Genomic DNA, 23985 nt, shown 5'->3' with positions numbered 1-23985 from the left:
ATGGTTCTTCTGACTGGTGTGAGCCGATACCTCTGTGGTTGGATTTGCATGCGTCTCATAAAGCCTTGAAATTGAGCTTTCAGGGATGCCCTTTTTTTCTTCAAACTGTGTGTGTAGCTTACCTCATCACATTCTTTTCTTGAACTATGTGCCGCCTTTTGAAATATTTTGGCCACTACCTCCCTCAAGACATTTTGAGGGCAGGTTTCATTGACAGCCCTCCAGGACTTGTGCACACGAAGTGACCATTAGCACGGGTTTTCAAGCTGCCGTTGCAGGTAACGGCCACAGGGCTGCAGCATTTCTGCGTTTCCCACTCTGGTAACTAGTGAAACAGGCCTTCCTGCCAGTGGTGTTCCTTGGTTATCAATGACGGTGGGATGTGTCTGGAGAAACCCCCCAAAGCTGATGTCTCCTTACTTATATCTGTTTTTAAAATGGAATTTCTACTTTTCACTGGAGTACTCTTCCATTGTGTCCATGGGCCACTGCTCCTTTCTGCATTCCTCTGTGGCTGGGCATTTTCATTGCTTCCAAGTGTTGGCTATGGTAAACATTGCTGGATTGCAGGATTGCCAGCCCGTGTCTTTTTGATTCTCATCCTCTCAGGTGATAGACCCAGCAGTGGCTATGCTTGATTGAACGGTCGCTCAATGTTGACCCTTTCCAGGCAACTCCACTGTGTTTTCCTTAGGGGCTCTTACCACGTCCCACTTAGAACCGAGGGTACGCATTTCTTCACCACCCCGTCAGCATTTCTTGTTTGCAGAAGTTTTGCTGCTGGCCATGCTGAGTCGTGTGACATGATAGGTTTTTTTAACGTGTAGTTTCGTGTCTAATAATTCCTAAGGTTCAGCATTTTTCCACGCCTTTTTTTATTCTGTTAAACAAAAACAGAAAAAAAAACCCCGTGAGTACAATAAACCTCTCGAAATTGTCTTCTTGGAAGGTTGCCCTCTTTGGATTTTTTTGGTCGATTTTCGACCCCAGGATTTTGTTTTGGAGGGCAGGTGTCATTTACAAGCCTGCAATGGGTGTGAATATTGAGTGACCATTAGCACTGACTTTAAAGCTGCTGCTGTGGGAAACGGCCACAAGGCGTCAGCATTGCTACATTCCCACATCTGGTTACTAGGGCAGCAGAGCGTTCTGGAAGTCCTGTTCCCAGGTTGTCAATTAGAATGGAATGTGCCAGGAAAAAACCCCAGAAGTGTATGTCACATTACTTCTTGTTCGCTCTTTTAATTTGTTTAAATCGGGGTAATGATTAGAATACTGTTGGTCCTATATGTACAGAATCTGGTTCATTTGTACGTTTTATATATATATATATATATATTCTTGTACAGATCCTCTTCCCATGTAAATTATTGCAGAGTGTTCTGGTGACCTCCCTTGCTATATGGTCGGTCTGTTTGATATATATATTTAATACGTATTTGTACACATATGGTGACACTAATCTTAATTTATCCATTCCCCCCACCTTTCATTTTACATAAGCTTAGTTTGCTTTCTAAGTCTGTGACTGTCTTTCTTTGTGGAAATATGTTCATTTGTGTCAGCTGTTAGATAACGCCTATAGGTGATGTCATACGGTATGCCTTTTGCTTTCCGACTTAACTCATGTTCTGTGATGATCTCTAGGCTCATCTCGGGTGCCTCAAAGAGCAGTGTTTCCTTGTTTTCCATGGCTAATAGTCCACTGTGTCCACGGACCAGCTCTTCTTATCCATTCTTCTGTTGATGGACATTTGGGTTGCTTCGGTGTCTTGGCTACTGTGAAAACTCGTGGAGTGCAGCTCTTGCAGCCTGTCTTCTCAGGTGAGAGGCTCGGCTGTGGGTGTTCTGGATGGAAGGGTGGCTCAATTTTTAATTGAAAACGCAGCTCCTTTCTGTTCTCATTATTGGCTGTTACAACTAGACATGTCCTCCACAGACAGAGGAAACAGAGTTCTCTAAAACCCCTTCAGCATTTATTGTTTGTAGTCTTTTGGCTGACGGTAGTTAACTTGGGTGAGCTGAAAGCTTTTTGTAGGTTAGAGGAGTCTGATGATTCCTGATGTTGAGCTTTTCTCCATTTTCCTTTTTTTGATAAAGAGTGAGTAAAACTTACCTCTATCATACTATCTCTTTGACACATTTGCCTGCTTTGAATTTTTTTGGCCACGGCCGAGCTCAGGACATTTTTTTTTTTTTTGAGGGCAGGTGTCTTTTAGAGGCCTGAGTCCTTATGAATGTTAAGTGACCCATAGCTATGCGTTTGAAGCCGCTCTTGCGGGAAACGGCCACAAGGCGGCAGCATTTCTCCATTTCCAACTCTGGGTTTTCCTGCAACAGAGGCTTCCTGGAAATTGTGTTAGTAGGCTGCAAATGAGAGTGCAGTGTGTCAGGGCAAACCCCCAAGAGCTTATATCTCCTTACTTCTTGTGTGTTTTTTAAAATTTAATTGTTATCTAGTATCACAGCCAATTGGATAAAAATGTGGTGTGTGTTCTAGGTGTACTGCATCTGGTTCATCATATGTATGTATCAATCTATTCATCTTTGGATCCTTTCCCGTGTAGGTTATTACAGAGTGTTGAGTCGACCTCTCCTGGTATTCCTTAGGTATTTTGTGATTATATATTTCATATGTATCAGTACATGTCTGTAAACCCCCATATCCAAATTCATACATTCCTTACACCTTTCCACTTGGTTAAGCATAGTTGGTTTTCTGCATCTATGCACGGCCTTCTCTTGGAAATGACTTCATGGGTATCAATGTTGAAGTAACAGCTATAAGTGATGTCATAGGATATTTCTATTTCGGTTTCTTTCGTACTTCCTTTTGGGTGGGTATCTCTAGATCCTTCTACGGTGGTGCCAGCGGCACTGTTGCATGCTCTTCCGTGGCTCATGTTCCATTGTGCACATGGGCCCCCTTCTTCTTGGTGCATTGTTCTGTTGATGGACATTTGGGTTTCTTCCAAGTCTTGGCGATGGTACATGTTGCTGCAGTGCAGGATGGCCAGCCTGTGTCTTTTTGATTTTGGTCTACTCGGGAGATAGGCCCATCAGTGGGCCTACCCGATTACAGGTTAGCTCAATTTTTACCTTTCAGTGCACCTCCACGGTGTTCTCACTACTAGCTGTTCCCAGGTTACGTCCCAGCGGCCGCTAGAGGGCACAGAGTTCTCTAAAACACCTTGAGCATTTATTCTTTGTAGACTCTGTGGCTGATGATCATTCTGACGACGGTGGGTGAACGTTTCTGTCGACTGGATTTGCATGGCTTTATTAATTCCTGATGTTGAGCATTTTTCCATGCCCTTTTATTTATCACAAGAGAAAGAAAGAAAGAGAAGACAAAATGTGCGCAAAATATGCCTCTTGAAATTGTCGTTTTGAAGTGTGCACATCTTTTGAGTTTTTTTCCTCGATTGACGACCCAAGAATCGTTTTTGAGGGCAGGTGTCATTTATAGGCCTGCAATGATTTTGAATATCAAGTGACCATTAGCACTGGGTTTAAAGCTGCTGTTTTGAGAAACGGCCACAAGGCGGCAGCAGGTCTCCTTTACCAAACCTGGTTACTCGGGCAACAGAGCCTCCGTGGAAGTCCTATTCTCGGTTGTCAATTAGAATGGACTGTGCCAGGAAAAAGCCCCTTATGTTTGTGCCTCACGACTGACTTGTTCGTTTTTTAATTCAATGTTTATTGTTTCTCACAGCAAGTTTGATTACAATGTTTTGCTTGTTGTAGGTGTGAAAGATGTGGCTCTTTTACACATAAACACGTATCTAGTCTTCTTTGGATCCTTTTCCCATGTAGCTTATGACACAATGTTGAGTACTCTTCTCTTGGTATTCCGTAGGCCTTTGGTGATTTTGTATTTCACGTGTGTTTGTATCTCTCTCTTAAACCCAATTTCCTAATGTACACAATTCTCACACCTGTCCATGGGTGAACCATAAATCTGTTTATTGCATCTGTGATTGCCTTTCTCTGTGGAAATATCTTCAGTGATATCAATTTTTAGGGAACACCTATAAGTGATATCGTAGGCTATGTATCTTTCGCTCTGTGACTTACTGCAAGGTGCGTGATGAACTCTAGCCTCACCGATGGTGCTGTTGATGGCATTGTTTCCTTTTGTTCCTTGGCTAATATTCCATCTGTTCAGGTCCCTGTTCTTCTTTGTCCACTCATCTGTTGATGGACTTTCTGCTTGCTTCCATGTCCTGGCTATTGTAATACTCCTGCAATGCAGATTTGCCTGCCTGTGTCTTTCCACTTCTGTCTTCTTTCTTAGGTTATAGGCCCAGGAGTGGGCCTGCTGGATCATATCGTAACTCAGTGTTTACCTTGTAAAGGCACCTCCATTCTGTTCCCATTAGTGCCTCTTACCAGGTGAAGTCCTGTGGCGAGCATTGCCCTCTGAGGAAGGCGCCACTGAGACCCTCCTAAGCCTCAGGGCCCGACTGTACTCTCCTTGGTATGCATCCTGGACTTTATGGTATGAACATACAAAAGGAGATGGTCTTTGGCCAAATCGCTCCAGGGACCTGCTCAGTTACTGGGAGTCCCTGGTTGTTCCCTAAAGCTAGGAAAAGCAACCCTGGAGGGGAAATTGGTGCCTTTGAGGGAGAAGCCGAGCAGCCAACCAACCAGCTGATGCTGATAAGGTGTGACTAAGCCGAGAAGCCAACCAACCAGCTGATGCCGATAAGGCGTGACGAAGCAAATTCCCTGCTTTAGGGGTATATATACGGCTATGCTTTGTTATTAAACTTGCCTTGCAAGCGTCAGTTGCTTGTGCCCTTCTGATCCCATACCTTGGTGCGTTCAGTTCCCTACCCCCTCTCGTCGGTTGTTGCTACACTTTGAGGACCCGCCGCGGCTGGCGGCAAAGTCCCACTTAACCTAGAGGGTATGCACTTCTCCACAACCCCTTCAGCATGAATTGTTGGTAGTCTTGTTGCTGATGGTTCTTCTGACTGGTGTGAGCCGATACCTCTGTGGTTGGATTTGCATGCGTCTCATAAAGCCTTGAAATTGAGCTTTCAGGGATGCCCTTTTTTTCTTCAAACTGTGTGTGTAGCTTACCTCATCACATTCTTTTCTTGAACTATGTGCCGCCTTTTGAAATATTTTGGCCACTACCTCCCTCAAGACATTTTGAGGGCAGGTTTCATTGACAGCCCTCCAGGACTTGTGCACACGAAGTGACCATTAGCACGGGTTTTCAAGCTGCCGTTGCAGGTAACGGCCACAGGGCTGCAGCATTTCTGCGTTTCCCACTCTGGTAACTAGTGAAACAGGCCTTCCTGCCAGTGGTGTTCCTTGGTTATCAATGACGGTGGGATGTGTCTGGAGAAACCCCCCAAAGCTGATGTCTCCTTACTTATATCTGTTTTTAAAATGGAATTTCTACTTTTCACTGGAGTACTCTTCCATTGTGTCCATGGGCCACTGCTCCTTTCTGCATTCCTCTGTGGCTGGGCATTTTCATTGCTTCCAAGTGTTGGCTATGGTAAACATTGCTGGATTGCAGGATTGCCAGCCCGTGTCTTTTTGATTCTCATCCTCTCAGGTGATAGACCCAGCAGTGGCTATGCTTGATTGAACGGTCGCTCAATGTTGACCCTTTCCAGGCAACTCCACTGTGTTTTCCTTAGGGGCTCTTACCACGTCCCACTTAGAACCGAGGGTACGCATTTCTTCACCACCCCGTCAGCATTTCTTGTTTGCAGAAGTTTTGCTGCTGGCCATGCTGAGTCGTGTGACATGATAGGTTTTTGTAACGTGTAGTTTCGTGTCTAATAATTCCTAAGGTTCAGCATTTTTCCACGCCTTTTTTTATTCTGTTAAACAAAAACAGAAAAAAAAACCCCGTGAGTACAATAAACCTCTCGAAATTGTCTTCTTGGAAGGTTGCCCTCTTTGGACTTTTTTGGTCGATTTTCGACCCCAGGATTTTGTTTTGGAGGGCAGGTGTCATTTACAAGCCTGCAATGGGTGTGAATATTGAGTGACCATTAGCACTGACTTTAAAGCTGCTGCTGTGGGAAACGGCCACAAGGCGTCAGCATTGCTACATTCCCACATCTGGTTACTAGGGCAGCAGAGCGTTCTGGAAGTCCTGTTCCCAGGTTGTCAATTAGAATGGAATGTGCCAGGAAAAAACCCCAGAAGTGTATGTCACATTACTTCTTGTTCGCTCTTTTAATTTGTTTAAATCGGGGTAATGATTAGAATACTGTTGGTCCTATATGTACAGAATCTGGTTCATTTGTACGTTTTATATATATATATATATATATATATATATATATATATATATATTCTTGTACAGATCCTCTTCCCATGTAAATTATTGCAGAGTGTTCTGGTGACCTCCCTTGCTATATGGTCGGTCTGTTTGATATATATATTTAATACGTATTTGTACACATATGGTGACACTAATCTTAATTTATCCATTCCCCCCACCTTTCATTTTACATAAGCTTAGTTTGCTTTCTAAGTCTGTGAGTGTCTTTCTTTGTGGAAATATGTTCATTTGTGTCAGCTGTTAGATAACGCCTATAGGTGATGTCATACGGTATGCCTTTTGCTTTCCGACTTAACTCATGTTCTGTGATGATCTCTAGGCTCATCTCGGGTGCCTCAAAGAGCAGTGTTTCCTTGTTTTCCATGGCTAATAGTCCACTGTGTCCACGGACCAGCTCTTCTTATCCATTCTTCTGTTGATGGACATTTGGGTTGCTTCGGTGTCTTGGCTACTGTGAAAACTCGTGGAGTGCAGCTCTTGCAGCCTGTCTTCTCAGGTGAGAGGCTCGGCTGTGGGTGTTCTGGATGGAAGGGTGGCTCAATTTTTAATTGAAAACGCAGCTCCTTTCTGTTCTCATTATTGGCTGTTACAACTAGACATGTCCTCCACAGACAGAGGGAACAGAGTTCTCTAAAACCCCTTCAGCATTTATTGTTTGTAGTCTTTTGGCTGACAGTAGTTAACTTGGGTGAGCTGAAAGCTTTTTGTAGGTTAGAGGAGTCTGATGATTCCTGATGTTGAGCTTTTCTCCATTTTCCTTTTTTTGATAAAGAGTGAGTAAAACTTACCTCTATCATACTATCTCTTTGACACATTTGCCTGCTTTGAATTTTTTTGGCCACGGCCGAGCTCAGGACATTTTTTTTTTTTTGAGGGCAGGTGTCTTTTAGAGGCCTGAGTCCTTATGAATGTTAAGTGACCCATAGCTATGCGTTTGAAGCCGCTCTTGCGGGAAACGGCCACAAGGCGGCAGCATTTCTCCATTTCCAACTCTGGGTTTTCCTGCAACAGAGGCTTCCTGGAAATTGTGTTAGTAGGCTGCAAATGAGAGTGCAGTGTGTCAGGGCAAACCCCCAAGAGCTTATATCTCCTTACTTCTTGTGTGTTTTTTAAAATTTAATTGTTATCTAGTATCACAGCCAATTGGATAAAAATGTGGTGTGTGTTCTAGGTGTACTGCATCTGGTTCATCATATGTATGTATCAATCTATTCATCTTTGGATCCTTTCCCGTGTAGGTTATTACAGAGTGTTGAGTCGACCTCTCCTGGTATTCCTTAGGTATTTTGTGATTATATATTTCATATGTATCAGTACATGTCTGTAAACCCCCATATCCAAATTCATACATTCCTTACACCTTTCCACTTGGTTAAGCATAGTTGGTTTTCTGCATCTATGCACGGCCTTCTCTTGGAAATGACTTCATGGGTATCAATGTTGAAGTAACAGCTATAAGTGATGTCATAGGATATTTCTATTTCGGTTTCTTTCGTACTTCCTTTTGGGTGGGTATCTCTAGATCCTTCTACGGTGGTGCCAGCGGCACTGTTGCATGCTTTTCCGTGGCTCATGTTCCATTGTGCACATGGGCCCCCTTCTTCTTGGTGCATTGTTCTGTTGATGGACATTTGGGTTTCTTCCAAGTCTTGGCGATGGTACATGTTGCTGCAGTGCAGGATGGCCAGCCTGTGTCTTTTTGATTTTGGTCTACTCGGGAGATAGGCCCATCAGTGGGCCTACCCGATTACAGGTTAGCTCAATTTTTACCTTTCAGTGCACCTCCACAGTGTTCTCACTACTAGCTGTTCCCAGGTTACGTCCCAGCGGCCGCTAGAGGGCACAGAGTTCTCTAAAACACCTTGAGCATTTATTCTTTGTAGACTCTGTGGCTGATGATCATTCTGACGACGGTGGGTGAACGTTTCTGTCGACTGGATTTGCATGGCTTTATTAATTCCTGATGTTGAGCATTTTTCCATGCCCTTTTATTTATCACAAGAGAAAGAAAGAAAGAGAAGACAAAATGTGCGCAAAATATGCCTCTTGAAATTGTCGTTTTGAAGTGTGCACGTCTTTTGAGTTTTTTTCCTCGATTGACGACCCAAGAATCGTTTTTGAGGGCAGGTGTCATTTATAGGCCTGCAATGATTTTGAATATCAAGTGACCATTAGCACTGGGTTTAAAGCTGCTGTTTTGAGAAACGGCCACAAGGCGGCAGCAGGTCTCCTTTACCAAACCTGGTTACTCGGGCAACAGAGCCTCCGTGGAAGTCGTATTCTCGGTTGTCAATTAGAATGGACTGTGCCAGGAAAAAGCCCCTTATGTTTGTGCCTCACGACTGACTTCTTCGTTTTTTAATTCAATGTTTATTGTTTCTCACAGCAAGTTTGATTACAATGTTTTGCTTGTTGTAGGTGTGAAAGATGTGGCTCTTTTACACATAAACACGTATCTAGTCTTCTTTGGATCCTTTTCCCATGTAGCTTATGACACAATGTTGAGTACTCTTCTCTTGGTATTCTGTAGGCCTTTGGTGATTTTGTATTTCACCTGTGTTTGTATCTCGCTCTTAAACCCAATTTCCTAATGTACACAATTCTCACACCTGTCCATGGGTGAACCATAAATCTGTTTATTGCATCTGTGATTGCCTTTCTCTGTGGAAATATCTTCAGTGATATCAATTTTTAGGGAACACCTATAAGTGATATCGTAGGCTATGTATCTTTCGCTCTGTGACTTACTGCAAGGTGCGTGATGAACTCTAGCCTCACCGATGGTGCTGTTGATGGCATTGTTTCCTTTTGTTCCTTGGCTAATATTCCATCTGTTCAGGTCCCTGTTCTTCTTTGTCCACTCATCTGTTGATGGACTTTCTGCTTGCTTCCATGTCCTGGCTATTGTAATACTCCTGCAATGCAGATTTGCCTGCCTGTGTCTTTCCACTTCTGTCTTCTTTCTTAGGTTATAGGCCCAGGAGTGGGCCTGCTGGATCATATCGTAACTCAGTGTTTACCTTGTAAAGGCACCTCCATTCTGTTCCCATTAGTGCCTCTTACCAGGTGAAGTCCTGTGGCGAGCATTGCCCTCTGAGGAAGGCGCCACTAAGACCCTCCTAAGCCTCAGGGCCCGACTGTACTCTCCTTGGTATGCATCCTGGACTTTATGGTATGAACATACAAAAGGAGATGGTCTTTGGCCAAATCGCTCCAGGGACCTGCTCAGTTACTGGGAGTCCCTGGTTGTTCCCTAAAGCTAGGAAAAGCAACCCTGGAGGGGAAATTGGTGCCTTTGAGGGAGAAGCCGAGCAGCCAACCAACCAGCTGATGCTGATAAGGTGTGACTAAGCCGAGAAGCCAACCAACCAGCTGATGCCGATAAGGCGTGACGAAGCAAATTCCCTGCTTTAGGGGTATATATACGGCTATGCTTTGTTATTAAACTTGCCTTGCAAGCGTCAGTTGCTTGTGCCCTTCTGATCCCATACCTTGGTGCGTTCAGTTCCCTACCCCCTCTCGTCGGTTGTTGCTACACTTTGAGGACCCGCCGCGGCTGGCGGCAAAGTCCCACTTAACCTAGAGGGTATGCACTTCTCCACAACCCCTTCAGCATGAATTGTTGGTAGTCTTGTTGCTGATGGTTCTTCTGACTGGTGTGAGCCGATACCTCTGTGGTTGGATTTGCATGCGTCTCATAAAGCCTTGAAATTGAGCTTTCAGGGATGCCCTTTTTTTCTTCAAACTGTGTGTGTAGCTTACCTCATCACATTCTTTTCTTGAACTATGTGCCGCCTTTTGAAATATTTTGGCCACTACCTCCCTCAAGACATTTTGAGGGCAGGTTTCATTGACAGCCCTCCAGGACTTGTGCACACGAAGTGACCATTAGCACGGGTTTTCAAGCTGCCGTTGCAGGTAACGGCCACAGGGCTGCAGCATTTCTGCGTTTCCCACTCTGGTAACTAGTGAAACAGGCCTTCCTGCCAGTGGTGTTCCTTGGTTATCAATGACGGTGGGATGTGTCTGGAGAAACCCCCCAAAGCTGATGTCTCCTTACTTATATCTGTTTTTAAAATGGAATTTCTACTTTTCACTGGAGTACTCTTCCATTGTGTCCATGGACCACTGCTCCTTTCTGCATTCCTCTGTGGCTGGGCATTTTCATTGCTTCCAAGTGTTGGCTATGGTAAACATTGCTGGATTGCAGGATTGCCAGCCCGTGTCTTTTTGATTCTCATCCTCTCAGGTGATAGACCCAGCAGTGGCTTTGCTTGATTGAACGGTCGCTCAATGTTGACCCTTTCCAGGCAACTCCACTGTGTTTTCCTTAGGGGCTCTTACCACGTCCCACTTAGAACCGAGGGTACGCATTTCTTCACCACCCCGTCAGCATTTCTTGTTTGCAGAAGTTTTGTTGCTGGCCATGCTGAGTCGTGTGACATGATAGGTTTTTGTAACGTGTATTTTCGTGTCTAATAATTCCTAAGGTTCAGCATTTTTCCACGCCTTTTTTTATTCTGTTAAACAAAAACAGAAAAAAAAACCCCGTGAGTACAATAAACCTCTCGAAATTGTCTTCTTGGAAGGTTGCACTCTTTGGACTTTTTTGGTCGATTTTCGACCGCAGGATTTTGTTTTGGAGGGCAGGTGTCATTTACAAGCCTGCAATGGGTGTGAATATTGAGTGACCATTAGCACTGACTTTAAAGCTGCTGCTGTGGGAAACGGCCACAAGGCGTCAGCATTGCTACATTCCCACATCTGGTTACTAGGGCAGCAGAGCCTTCTGGAAGTCCTGTTCCCAGGTTGTCAATTAGAATGGAATGTGCCAGGAAAAAACCCCAGAAGTGTATGTCACATTACTTCTTGTTCGCTCTTTTAATTTGTTTAAATCGGGGTAATGATTAGAATACTGTTGGTCCTATATGTACAGAATCTGGTTCATTTGTACGTTTTATATATATATATATATATATATATATATATATATATATATATATATATATATTCTTGTACAGATCCTCTTCCCATGTAAATTATTGCAGAGTGTTCTGGTGACCTCCCTTGCTATATGGTCGGTCTGTTTGATATATATATTTAATACGTATTTGTACACATATGGTGACACTAATCTTAATTTATCCATTCCCCCCACCTTTCATTTTACATCAGCTTAGTTTGCTTTCTAAGTCTGTGAGTGTCTTTCTTTGTGGAAATATGTTCATTTGTGTCAGCTGTTAGATAACGCCTATAGGTGATGTCATACGGTATGCCTTTTGCTTTCCGACTTAACTCATGTTCTGTGATGATCTCTAGGCTCATCTCTGGTGCCTCAAAGAGCAGTGTTTCCTTGTTTTCCATGGCTAATAGTCCACTGTGTCCACGGACCAGCTCTTCTTATCCATTCTTCTGTTGATGGACATTTGGGTTGCTTCGGTGTCTTGGCTACTGTGAAAACTCGTGGAGTGCAGCTCTTGCAGCCTGTCTTCTCAGGTGAGAGGCTCGGCTGTGGGTGTTCTGGATGGAAGGGTGGCTCAATTTTTAATTGAAAACGCAGCTCCTTTCTGTTCTCATTATTGGCTGTTACAACTAGACATGTCCTCCACAGACAGAGGGAACAGAGTTCTCTAAAACCCCTTCAGCATTTATTGTTTGTAGTCTTTTGGCTGACGGTAGTTAACTTGGGTGAGCTGAAAGCTTTTTGTAGGTTAGAGGAGTCTGATGATTCCTGATGTTGAGCTTTTCTCCATTTTCCTTTTTTTGATAAAGAGTGAGTAAAACTTACCTCTATCATACTATCTCTTTGACACATTTGCCTGCTTTGAATTTTTTTGGCCACGGCCGAGCTCAGGACATTTTTTTTTTTTTGAGGGCAGGTGTCTTTTAGAGGCCTGAGTCCTTATGAATGTTAAGTGACCCATAGCTATGCGTTTGAAGCCGCTCTTGCGGGAAACGGCCACAAGGCGGCAGCATTTCTCCATTTCCAACTCTGGGTTTTCCTGCAACAGAGGCTTCCTGGAAATTGTGTTAGTAGGCTGCAAATGAGAGTGCAGTGTGTCAGGGCAAACCCCCAAGAGCTTATATTTCCTTACTTCTTGTGTGTTTTTTAAAATTTAATTGTTATCTAGTATCACAGCCAATTGGATAAAAATGTGGTGTGTGTTCTAGGTGTACTGCATCTGGTTCATCATATGTATGTATCAATCTATTCATCTTTGGATCCTTTCCCGTGTAGGTTATTACAGAGTGTTGAGTCGACCTCTCCTGGTATTCCTTAGGTATTTTGTGATTATATATTTCATATGTATCAGTACATGTCTGTAAACCCCCATATCCAAATTCATACATTCCTTACACCTTTCCACTTGGTTAAGCATAGTTGGTTTTCTGCATCTATGCACGGCCTTCTCTTGGAAATGACTTCATGGGTATCAATGTTGAAGTAACAGCTATAAGTGATGTCATAGGATATTTCTATTTCGGTTTCTTTCGTACTTCCTTTTGGGTGGGTATCTCTAGATCCTTCTACGGTGGTGCCAGCGGCACTGTTGCATGCTCTTCCGTGGCTCATGTTCCATTGTGCACATGGGCCCCCTTCTTCTTGGTGCATTGTTCTGTTGATGGACATTTGGGTTTCTTCCAAGTCTTGGCGATGGTACATGTTGCTGCAGTGCAGGACGGCCAGCCTGTGTCTTTTTGATTTTGGTCTACTCGGGAGATAGGCCCATCAGTTAGCTCAATTTTTACCTTTCAACGCACCTCCACGGTGTTCTCACTACTAGCTGTTCCCAGGTTACGTCCCAGCGGCAGCTAGAGGGCACAGAGTTCTCTAAAACACCTTGAGCATTTATTCTTTGTAGACTCTGTGGCTGATGATCATTCTGACGACGGTGGGTGAACGTTTTTGTCGACTGGATTTGCATGGCTTTATTAATTCCTGATGTTGAGCATTTTTCCATGCCCTTTTATTTATCACAAGAGAAAGAAAGAAAGAGAAGACAAAATGTGCGCAAAATATGCCTCTTGAAATTGTCGTTTTGAAGTGTGCACGTCTTTTGAGTTTTTTTCCTCGATGTACGACCCAAGAATTGTTTTTGAGTGCAGGTGTCATTTATAGGCCTGCAATGATTTTGAATATCAAGTGACCATTAGCACTGGGTTTAAAGCTGCTGTTTTGAGAAACGGCCACAAGGCGGCAGCAGGTCTCCTTTACCAAACCTGGTTACTCGGGCAACAGAGCCTCCGTGGAAGTCGTATTCTCGGTTGTCAATTAGAATGGACTGTGCCAGGAAAAAGCCCCTTAAGTTTGTGTCTCACGACTGACCTGTTCGTTTTTTAATTCAATGTTTATTTTTTCTCACAGCAAGTTTGATTACAATGTTTTGCTTGTTGTAGGTGTGAAAGATGTGGCTCTTTTACACATAAACACGTATCTAGTCTTCTTTGGATCCTTTTCCCATGTAGCTTATGACACAATGTTGAGTACTCTTCTCTTGGTATTCCGTAGGCCTTTGGTGATTTTGTATTTCACCTGTGTTTGTATCTCGCTCTTAAACCCAATTTCCTAATGTACACAATTCTCACACCTGTCCATGGGTGAACCATAAATCTGTTTATTGCATCTGTGATTGCCTTTCTCTGTGGAAATATCTTCAGTGATATCAATTTTCAGGGAACACCTATAAGTGATATCGTAGGCTATGTATCTTTCGCTCTGTGACTTACTGCAAGGTGCGTGATGAACTCTAGCCTCACCGATGGTGCTGTTGATGGCATTGTTTCCTTTTGTTCCTTGGCTAATATTCCATCTGTTCAGGTCCCTGTTCTTCTTTGTCCACTCATCTGTTGATGGACTTTCTGCTTGCTTCCATGTCCTGGCTATTGTAATACTCCTGCAATGCAGATTTGCCTGCCTGTGTCTTTCCACTTCTGTCTTCTTTCTTAGGTTATAGGCCCAGGAGTGGGCCTGCTGGATCATATCGTAACTCAGTGTTTACCTTGTAAAGGCACCTCCATTCTGTTCCCATTAGTGCCTCTTACCAGGTGAAGTCCTGTGGCGAGCATTGCCCTCTGAGGAAGGCGCCACTGAGACCCTCCTAAGCCTCAGGGCCCGACTGTACTCTCCTTGGTATGCATCCTGGACTTTATGGTATGAACATACAAAAGGAGATGGTCTTTGGCCAAATCGCTCCAGGGACCTGCTCAGTTACTGGGAGTCCCTGGTTGTTCCCTAAAGCTAGGAAAAGCAACCCTGGAGGGGAAATTGGTGCCTTTGAGGGAGAAGCCGAGCAGCCAACCAACCAGCTGATGCTGATAAGGTGTGACTAAGCCGAGAAGCCAACCAACCAGCTGATGCCGATAAGGCGTGACGAAGCAAATTCCCTGCTTTAGGGGTATATATACGGCTATGCTTTGTTATTAAACTTGCCTTGCAAGCGTCAGTTGCTTGTGCCCTTCTGATCCCATACCTTGGTGCGTTCAGTTCCCTACCCCCTCTCGTCGGTTGTTGCTACACTTTGAGGACCCGCCGCGGCTGGCGGCAAAGTCCCACTTAACCTAGAGGGTATGCACTTCTCCACAACCCCTTCAGCATGAATTGTTGGTAGTCTTGTTGCTGATGGTTCTTCTGACTGGTGTGAGCCGATACCTCTGTGGTTGGATTTGCATGCGTCTCATAAAGCCTTGAAATTGAGCTTTCAGGGATGCCCTTTTTTTCTTCAAACTGTGTGTGTAGCTTACCTCATCACATTCTTTTCTTGAACTATGTGCCGCCTTTTGAAATATTTTGGCCACTACCTCCCTCAAGACATTTTGAGGGCAGGTTTCATTGACAGCCCTCCAGGACTTGTGCACACGAAGTGACCATTAGCACGGGTTTTCAAGCTGCCGTTGCAGGTAACGGCCACAGGGCTGCAGCATTTCTGCGTTTCCCACTCTGGTAACTAGTGAAACAGGCCTTCCTGCCAGTGGTGTTCCTTGGTTATCAATGACGGTGGGATGTGTCTGGAGAAACCCCCCAAAGCTGATGTCTCCTTACTTATATCTGTTTTTAAAATGGAATTTCTACTTTTCACTGGAGTACTCTTCCATTGTGTCCATGGGCCACTGCTCCTTTCTGCATTCCTCTGTGGCTGGGCATTTTCATTGCTTCCAAGTGTTGGCTATGGTAAACATTGCTGGATTGCAGGATTGCCAGCCCGTGTCTTTTTGATTCTCATCCTCTCAGGTGATAGACCCAGCAGTGGCTATGCTTGATTGAACGGTCGCTCAATGTTGACCCTTTCCAGGCAACTCCACTGTGTTTTCCTTAGGGGCTCTTACCACGTCCCACTTAGAACCGAGGGTACGCATTTCTTCACCACCCCGTCAGCATTTCTTGTTTGCAGAAGTTTTGCTGCTGGCCATGCTGAGTCGTGTGACATGATAGGTTTTTGTAACGTGTATTTTCGTGTCTAATAATTCCTAAGGTTCAGCATTTTTCCACGCCTTTTTTTTATTCTGTTAACCAAAAACAGAAAAAACAAAACCCGTGAGTACAATAAACCTCTCGAAATTGTCTTCTTGGAAGGTTGCCCTCTTTCGACTTTTTTGGTCGATTTTCGACCCCAGGATTTTGTTTTGGAGGGCAGGTGTCATTTACAAGCCTGCAATGGGTGTGAATATTGAGTGACCATTAGCACTGACTTTAAAGCTGCTGCTGTGGGAAACGGCCACAAGGCGTCAGCATTGCTACATTCCCACATCTGGTTACTAGGGCAGCAGAGCGTTCTGGAAGTCCTGTTCCCAGGTTGTCAATTAGAATGGAATGTGCCAGGAAAAAACCCCAGAAGTGTATGTCACATTACTTCTTGTTCGCTCTTTTAATTTGTTTAAATCGGGGTAATGATTAGAATACTGTTGGTCCTATATGTATAGAATCTGGTTCATTTGTACGTTTTATATATATATATATATATATATATATATATATATATATATATATATATATATATATTCTTGTACAGATCCTCTTCCCATGTAAATTATTGCAGAGTGTTCTGGTGACCTCCCTTGCTATATGGTCGGTCTGTTTGATATATATATTTAATACGTATTTGTACACATATGGTGACACTAATCTTAATTTATCCATTCCCCCCACCTTTCATTTTACATCAGCTTAGTTTGCTTTCTAAGTCTGTGAGTGTCTTTCTTTGTGGAAATATGTTCATTTGTGTCAGCTGTTAGATAACGCCTATAGGTGATGTCATACGGTATGCCTTTTGCTTTCCGACTTAACTCATGTTCTGTGATGATCTCTAGGCTCATCTCGGGTGCTTCAAAGAGCAGTGTTTCCTTGTTTTCCATGGCTAATAGTCCACTGTGTCCACGGACCAGCTCTTCTTATCCATTCTTCTGTTGATGGACATTTGGGTTGCTTCGGTGTCTTGGCTACTGTGAAAACTCGTGGAGTGCAGCTCTTGCAGCCTGTCTTCTCAGGTGAGAGGCTCGGCTGTGGGTGTTCTGGATGGAAGGGTGGCTCAATTTTTAATTGAAAACGCAGCTCCTTTCTGTTCTCATTATTGGCTGTTACAACTAGACATGTCCTCCACAGACAGAGGGAACAGAGTTCTCTAAAACCCCTTCAGCATTTATTGTTTGTAGTCTTTTGGCTGACGGTAGTTAACTTGGGTGAGCTGAAAGCTTTTTGTAGGTTAGAGGAGTCTGATGATTCCTGATGTTGAGCTTTTCTCCATTTTCCTTTTTTTGATAAAGAGTGAGTAAAACTTACCTCTATCATACTATCTCTTTGACACATTTGCCTGCTTTGAATTTTTTTGGCCACGGCCGAGCTCAGGACATTTTTTTTTTTTTGAGGGCAGGTGTCTTTTAGAGGCCTGAGTCCTTATGAATGTTAAGTGACCCATAGCTATGCGTTTGAAGCCGCTCTTGCGGGAAACGGCCACAAGGCGGCAGCATTTCTCCATTTCCAACTCTGGGTTTTCCTGCAACAGAGGCTTCCTGGAAATTGTGTTAGTAGGCTGCAAATGAGAGTGCAGTGTGTCAGGGCAAACCCCCAAGAGCTTATATCTCCTTACTTCTTGTGTGTTTTTTAAAATTTAATTGTTATCTAGTATCACAGCCAATTGGATAAAAATGTGGTGTGTGTTCTAGGTGTACTGCATCTGGTTCATCATATGTATGTATCAATCTATTCATCTTTGGATCCTTTCCCGTGTAGGTTATTACAGAGTGTTGAGTCGACCTCTCCTGGTATTCCTTAGGTATTTTGTGATTATATATTTCATATGTATCAGTACATGTCTGTAAACCCCCATATCCAAATTCATACATTCCTTACACCTTTCCACTTGGTTAAGCATAGTTGGTTTTCTGCATCTATGCACGGCCTTCTCTTGGAAATGACTTCATGCGTATCAATGTTGAAGTAACAGCTATAAGTGATGTCATAGGATATTTCTATTTCGGTTTCTTTCGTACTTCCTTTTGGGTGGGTATCTCTAGATCCTTCTACGGTGGTGCCAGCGGCACTGTTGCATGCTCTTCCGTGGCTCATGTTCCATTGTGCACATGGGCCCCCTTCTTCTTGGTGCATTGTTCTGTTGATGGACATTTGGGTTTCTTCCAGGTCTTGTCGATGGTACATGTTGCTGCAGTGCAGGACGGCCAGCCTGTGTCTTTTTGATTTTGGTCTACTCGGGAGATAGGCCCATCAGTTAGCTCAATTTTTACCTTTCAACGCACCTCCACGGTGTTCTCACTACTAGCTGTTCCCAGGTTACGTCCCAGCGGCAGCTAGAGGGCACAGAGTTCTCTAAAACACCTTGAGCATTTATTCTTTGTAGACTCTGTGGCTGATGATCATTCTGACGACGGTGGGTGAACGTTTTTGTCGACTGGATTTGCATGGCTTTATTAATTCCTGATGTTGAGCATTTTTCCATGCCCTTTTATTTATCACAAGAGAAAGAAAGAAAGAGAAGACAAAATGTGCGCAAAATATGCCTCTTGAAATTGTCGTTTTGAAGTGTGCACGTCTTTTGAGTTTTTTTCCTCGATGTACGACCCAAGAATTGTTTTTGAGGGCAGGTGTCATTTATAGGCCTGCAATGATTTTGAATATCAAGTGACCATTAGCACTGGGTTTAAAGCTGCTGTTTTGAGAAACGGCCACAAGGCGGCAGCAGGTCTCCTTTACCAAACCTGGTTACTCGGGCAACAGAGCCTCCGTGGAAGTCGTATTCTCGGTTGTCAATTAGAATGGACTGTGCCAGGAAAAAGCCCCTTAAGTTTGTGTCTCACGACTGACCTGTTCGTTTTTTAATTCAATGTTTATTTTTTCTCACAGCAAGTTTGATTACAATGTTTTGCTTGTTGTAGGTGTGAAAGATGTGGCTCTTTTACACATAAACACGTATCTAGTCTTCTTTGGATCCTTTTCCCATGTAGCTTATGACACAATGTTGAGTACTCTTCTCTTGGTATTCCGTAGGCCTTTGGTGATTTTGTATTTCACCTGTGTTTGTATCTCGCTCTTAAACCCAATTTCCTAATGTACACAATTCTCACACCTGTCCATGGGTGAACCATAAATCTGTTTATTGCATCTGTGATTGCCTTTCTCTGTGGAAATATCTTCAGTGATATCAATTTTCAGGGAACACCTATAAGTGATATCGTAGGCTATGTATCTTTCGCTCTGTGACTTACTGCAAGGTGCGTGATGAACTCTAGCCTCACCGATGGTGCTGTTGATGGCATTGTTTCCTTTTGTTCCTTGGCTAATATTCCATCTGTTCAGGTCCCTGTTCTTCTTTGTCCACTCATCTGTTGATGGACTTTCTGCTTGCTTCCATGTCCTGGCTATTGTAATACTCCTGCAATGCAGATTTGCCTGCCTGTGTCTTTCCACTTCTGTCTTCTTTCTTAGGTTATAGGCCCAGGAGTGGGCCTGCTGGATCATATCGTAACTCAGTGTTTACCTTGTAAAGGCACCTCCATTCTGTTCCCATTAGTGCCTCTTACCAGGTGAAGTCCTGTGGCGAGCATTGCCCTCTGAGGAAGGCGCCACTGAGACCCTCCTAAGCCTCAGGGCCCGACTGTACTCTCCTTGGTATGCATCCTGGACTTTATGGTATGAACATACAAAAGGAGATGGTCTTTGGCCAAATCGCTCCAGGGACCTGCTCAGTTACTGGGAGTCCCTGGTTGTTCCCTAAAGCTAGGAAAAGCAACCCTGGAGGGGAAATTGGTGCCTTTGAGGGAGAAGCCGAGCAGCCAACCAACCAGCTGATGCTGATAAGGTGTGACTAAGCCGAGAAGCCAACCAACCAGCTGATGCCGATAAGGCGTGACGAAGCAAATTCCCTGCTTTAGGGGTATATATACGGCTATGCTTTGTTATTAAACTTGCCTTGCAAGCGTCAGTTGCTTGTGCCCTTCTGATCCCATACCTTGGTGCGTTCAGTTCCCTACCCCCTCTCGTCGGTTGTTGCTACACTTTGAGGACCCGCCGCGGCTGGCGGCAAAGTCCCACTTAACCTAGAGGGTATGCACTTCTCCACAACCCCTTCAGCATGAATTGTTGGTAGTCTTGTTGCTGATGGTTCTTCTGACTGGTGTGAGCCGATACCTCTGTGGTTGGATTTGCATGCGTCTCATAAAGCCTTGAAATTGAGCTTTCAGGGATGCCCTTTTTTTCTTCAAACTGTGTGTGTAGCTTACCTCATCACATTCTTTTCTTGAACTATGTGCCGCCTTTTGAAATATTTTGGCCACTACCTCCCTCAAGACATTTTGAGGGCAGGTTTCATTGACAGCCCTCCAGGACTTGTGCACATGAAGTGACCATTAGCACGGGTTTTCAAGCTGCCGTTGCAGGTAACGGCCACAGGGCTGCAGCATTTCTGCGTTTCCCACTCTGGTAACTAGTGAAACAGGCCTTCCTGCCAGTGGTGTTCCTTGGTTATCAATGACGGTGGGATGTGTCTGGAGAAACCCCCCAAAGCTGATGTCTCCTTACTTATATCTGTTTTTAAAATGGAATTTCTACTTTTCACTGGAGTACTCTTCCATTGTGTCCATGGGCCACTGCTCCTTTCTGCATTCCTCTGTGGCTGGGCATTTTCATTGCTTCCAAGTGTTGGCTATGGTAAACATTGCTGGATTGCAGGATTGCCAGCCCGTGTCTTTTTGATTCTCATCCTCTCAGGTGATAGACCCAGCAGTGGCTATGCTTGATTGAACGGTCGCTCAATGTTGACCCTTTCCAGGCAACTCCACTGTGTTTTCCTTAGGGGCTCTTACCACGTCCCACTTAGAACCGAGGGTACGCATTTCTTCACCACCCCGTCAGCATTTCTTGTTTGCAGAAGTTTTGCTGCTGGCCATGCTGAGTCGTGTGACATGATAGGTTTTTGTAACGTGTATTTTCGTGTCTAATAATTCCTAAGGTTCAGCATTTTTCCACGCCTTTTTTTTATTCTGTTAACCAAAAACAGAAAAAACAAAACCCGTGAGTACAATAAACCTCTCGAAATTGTCTTCTTGGAAGGTTGCCCTCTTTCGACTTTTTTGGTCGATTTTCGACCCCAGGATTTTGTTTTGGAGGGCAGGTGTCATTTACAAGCCTGCAATGGGTGTGAATATTGAGTGACCATTAGCACTGACTTTAAAGCTGCTGCTGTGGGAAACGGCCACAAGGCGTCAGCATTGCTACATTCCCACATCTGGTTACTAGGGCAGCAGAGCCTTCTGGAAGTCCTGTTCCCAGGTTGTCAATTAGAATGGAATGTGCCAGGAAAAAACCCCAGAAGTGTATGTCACATTACTTCTTGTTCGCTCTTTTAATTTGTTTAAATCGGGGTAATGATTAGAATACTGTTGGTCCTATATGTACAGAATCTGGTTCATTTGTACGTTTTATATATATATATATATATATATTCTTGTACAGATCCTCTTCCCATGTAAATTATTGCAGAGTGTTCTGGTGACCTCCCTTGCTATATGGTCGGTCTGTTTGATATATATATTTAATACGTATTTGTACACATATGGTGACACTAATCTTAATTTATCCATTCCCCCCACCTTTCATTTTACATCAGCTTAGTTTGCTTTCTAAGTCTGTGAGTGTCTTTCTTTGTGGAAATATGTTCATTTGTGTCAGCTGTTAGATAACGCCTATAGGTGATGTCATACGGTATGCCTTTTGCTTTCCGACTTAACTCATGTTCTGTGATGATCTCTAGGCTCATCTCGGGTGCCTCAAAGAGCAGTGTTTCCTTGTTTTCCATGGCTAATAGTCCACTGTGTCCACGGACCAGCTCTTCTTATCCATTCTTCTGTTGATGGACATTTGGGTTGCTTCGGTGTCTTGGCTACTGTGAAAACTCGTGGAGTGCAGCTCTTGCAGCCTGTCTTCTCAGGTGAGAGGCTCGGCTGTGGGTGTTCTGGATGGAAGGGTGGCTCAATTTTTAATTGAAAACGCAGCTCCTTTCTGTTCTCATTATTGGCTGTTACAACTAGACATGTCCTCCACAGACAGAGGGAACAGAGTTCTCTAAAACCCCTTCAGCATTTATTGTTTGTAGTCTTTTGGCTGACAGTAGTTAACTTGGGTGAGCTGAAAGCTTTTTGTAGGTTAGAGGAGTCTGATGATTCCTGATGTTGAGCTTTTCTCCATTTTCCTTTTTTTGATAAAGAGTGAGTAAAACTTACCTGTATCATACTATCTCTTTGACACATTTGCCTGCTTTGAATTTTTTTGGCCACGGCCGAGCTCAGGACATTTTTTTTTTTGAGGGCAGGTGTCTTTTAGAGGCCTGAGTCCTTATGAATGTTAAGTGACCCATAGCTATGCGTTTGAAGCCGCTCTTGCGGGAAACGGCCACAAGGCGGCAGCATTTCTCCATTTCCAACTCTGGGTTTTCCTGCAACAGAGGCTTCCTGGAAATTGTGTTAGTAGGCTGCAAATGAGAGTGCAGTGTGTCAGGGCAAACCCCCAAGAGCTTATATCTCCTTACTTCTTGTGTGTTTTTTAAAATTTAATTGTTATCTAGTATCACAGCCAATTGGATAAAAATGTGGTGTGTGTTCTAGGTGTACTGCATCTGGTTCATCATATGTATGTATCAATCTATTCATCTTTGGATCCTTTCCCGTGTAGGTTATTTCAGAGTGTTGAGTCGACCTCTCCTGGTATTCCTTAGGTATTTTGTGATTATATATTTCATATGTATCAGTACATGTCTGTAAACCCCCATATCCAAATTCATACATTCCTTACACCTTTCCACTTGGTTAAGCATAGTTGGTTTTCTGCATCTATGCACGGCCTTCTCTTGGAAATGAATTCATGGGTATCAATGTTGAAGTAACAGCTATAAGTGATGTCATAGGATATTTCTATTTCGGTTTCTTTCGTACTTCCTTTTGGGTGGGTATCTCTAGATCCTTCTACGGTGGTGCCAGCGGCACTGTTGCATGCTCTTCCGTGGCTCATGTTCCATTGTGCACATGGGCCCCCTTCTTCTTGGTGCATTGTTCTGTTGATGGACATTTGGGTTTCTTCCAAGTCTTGGCGATGGTACATGTTGCTGCAGTGCAGGATGGCCAGCCTGTGTCTTTTTGATTTTGGTCTACTCGGGAGATAGGCCCATCAGTGGGCCTACCCGATTACAGGTTAGCTCAATTTTTACCTTTCAGTGCACCTCCACAGTGTTCTCACTACTAGCTGTTCCCAGGTTACGTCCCAGCGGCAGCTAGAGGGCACAGAGTTCTCTAAAACACCTTGAGCATTTATTCTTTGTAGACTCTGTGGCTGATGATCATTCTGACGACGGTGGGTGAACGTTTCTGTCGACTGGATTTGCATGGCTTTATTAATTCCTGATGTTGAGCATTTTTCCATGCCCTTTTATTTATCACAAGAGAAAGAAAGAAAGAGAAGACAAAATGTGCGCAAAATATGCCTCTTGAAATTGTCGTTTTGAAGTGTGCACGTCTTTTGAGTTTTTTTCCTCGATTGACGACCCAAGAATCGTTTTTGAGGGCAGGTGTCATTTATAGGCCTGCAATGATTTTGAATATCAAGTGACCATTAGCACTGGGTTTAAAGCTGCTGTTTTGAGAAACGGCCACAAGGCGGCAGCAGGTCTCCTTTACCAAACCTGGTTACTCGGGCAACAGAGCCTCCGTGGAAGTCGTATTCTCGGTTGTCAATTAGAATGGACTGTGCCAGGAAAAAGCCCCTTATGTTTGTGCCTCACGACTGACTTGTTCGTTTTTTAATTCAATGTTTATTGTTTCTCACAGCAAGTTTGATTACAATGTTTTGATTGTTGTAGGTGTGAAAGATGTGGCTCTTTTACACATAAACACGTATCTAGTCTTCTTTGGATCCTTTTCCCATGTAGCTTATGACACAATGTTGAGTACTCTTCTCTTGGTATTCCGTAGGCCTTTGGTGATTTTGTATTTCACGTGTGTTTGTATCTCTCTCTTAAACCCAATTTCCTAATGTACACAATTCTCACACCTGTCCATGGGTGAACCATAAATCTGTTTATTGCATCTGTGATTGCCTTTCTCTGTGGAAATATCTTCAGTGATATCAATTTTTAGGGAACACCTATAAGTGATATCGTAGGCTATGTATC

This window comes from Kogia breviceps, chromosome 3 (genome assembly GCF_026419965.1).
Source record: "Kogia breviceps isolate mKogBre1 chromosome 3, mKogBre1 haplotype 1, whole genome shotgun sequence".
NCBI lineage: Eukaryota > Metazoa > Chordata > Mammalia > Artiodactyla > Physeteridae > Kogia > Kogia breviceps.
The sequence above is the reverse complement of the archived record's forward strand: the minus strand, read 5'-3'. Positions refer to the sequence as shown.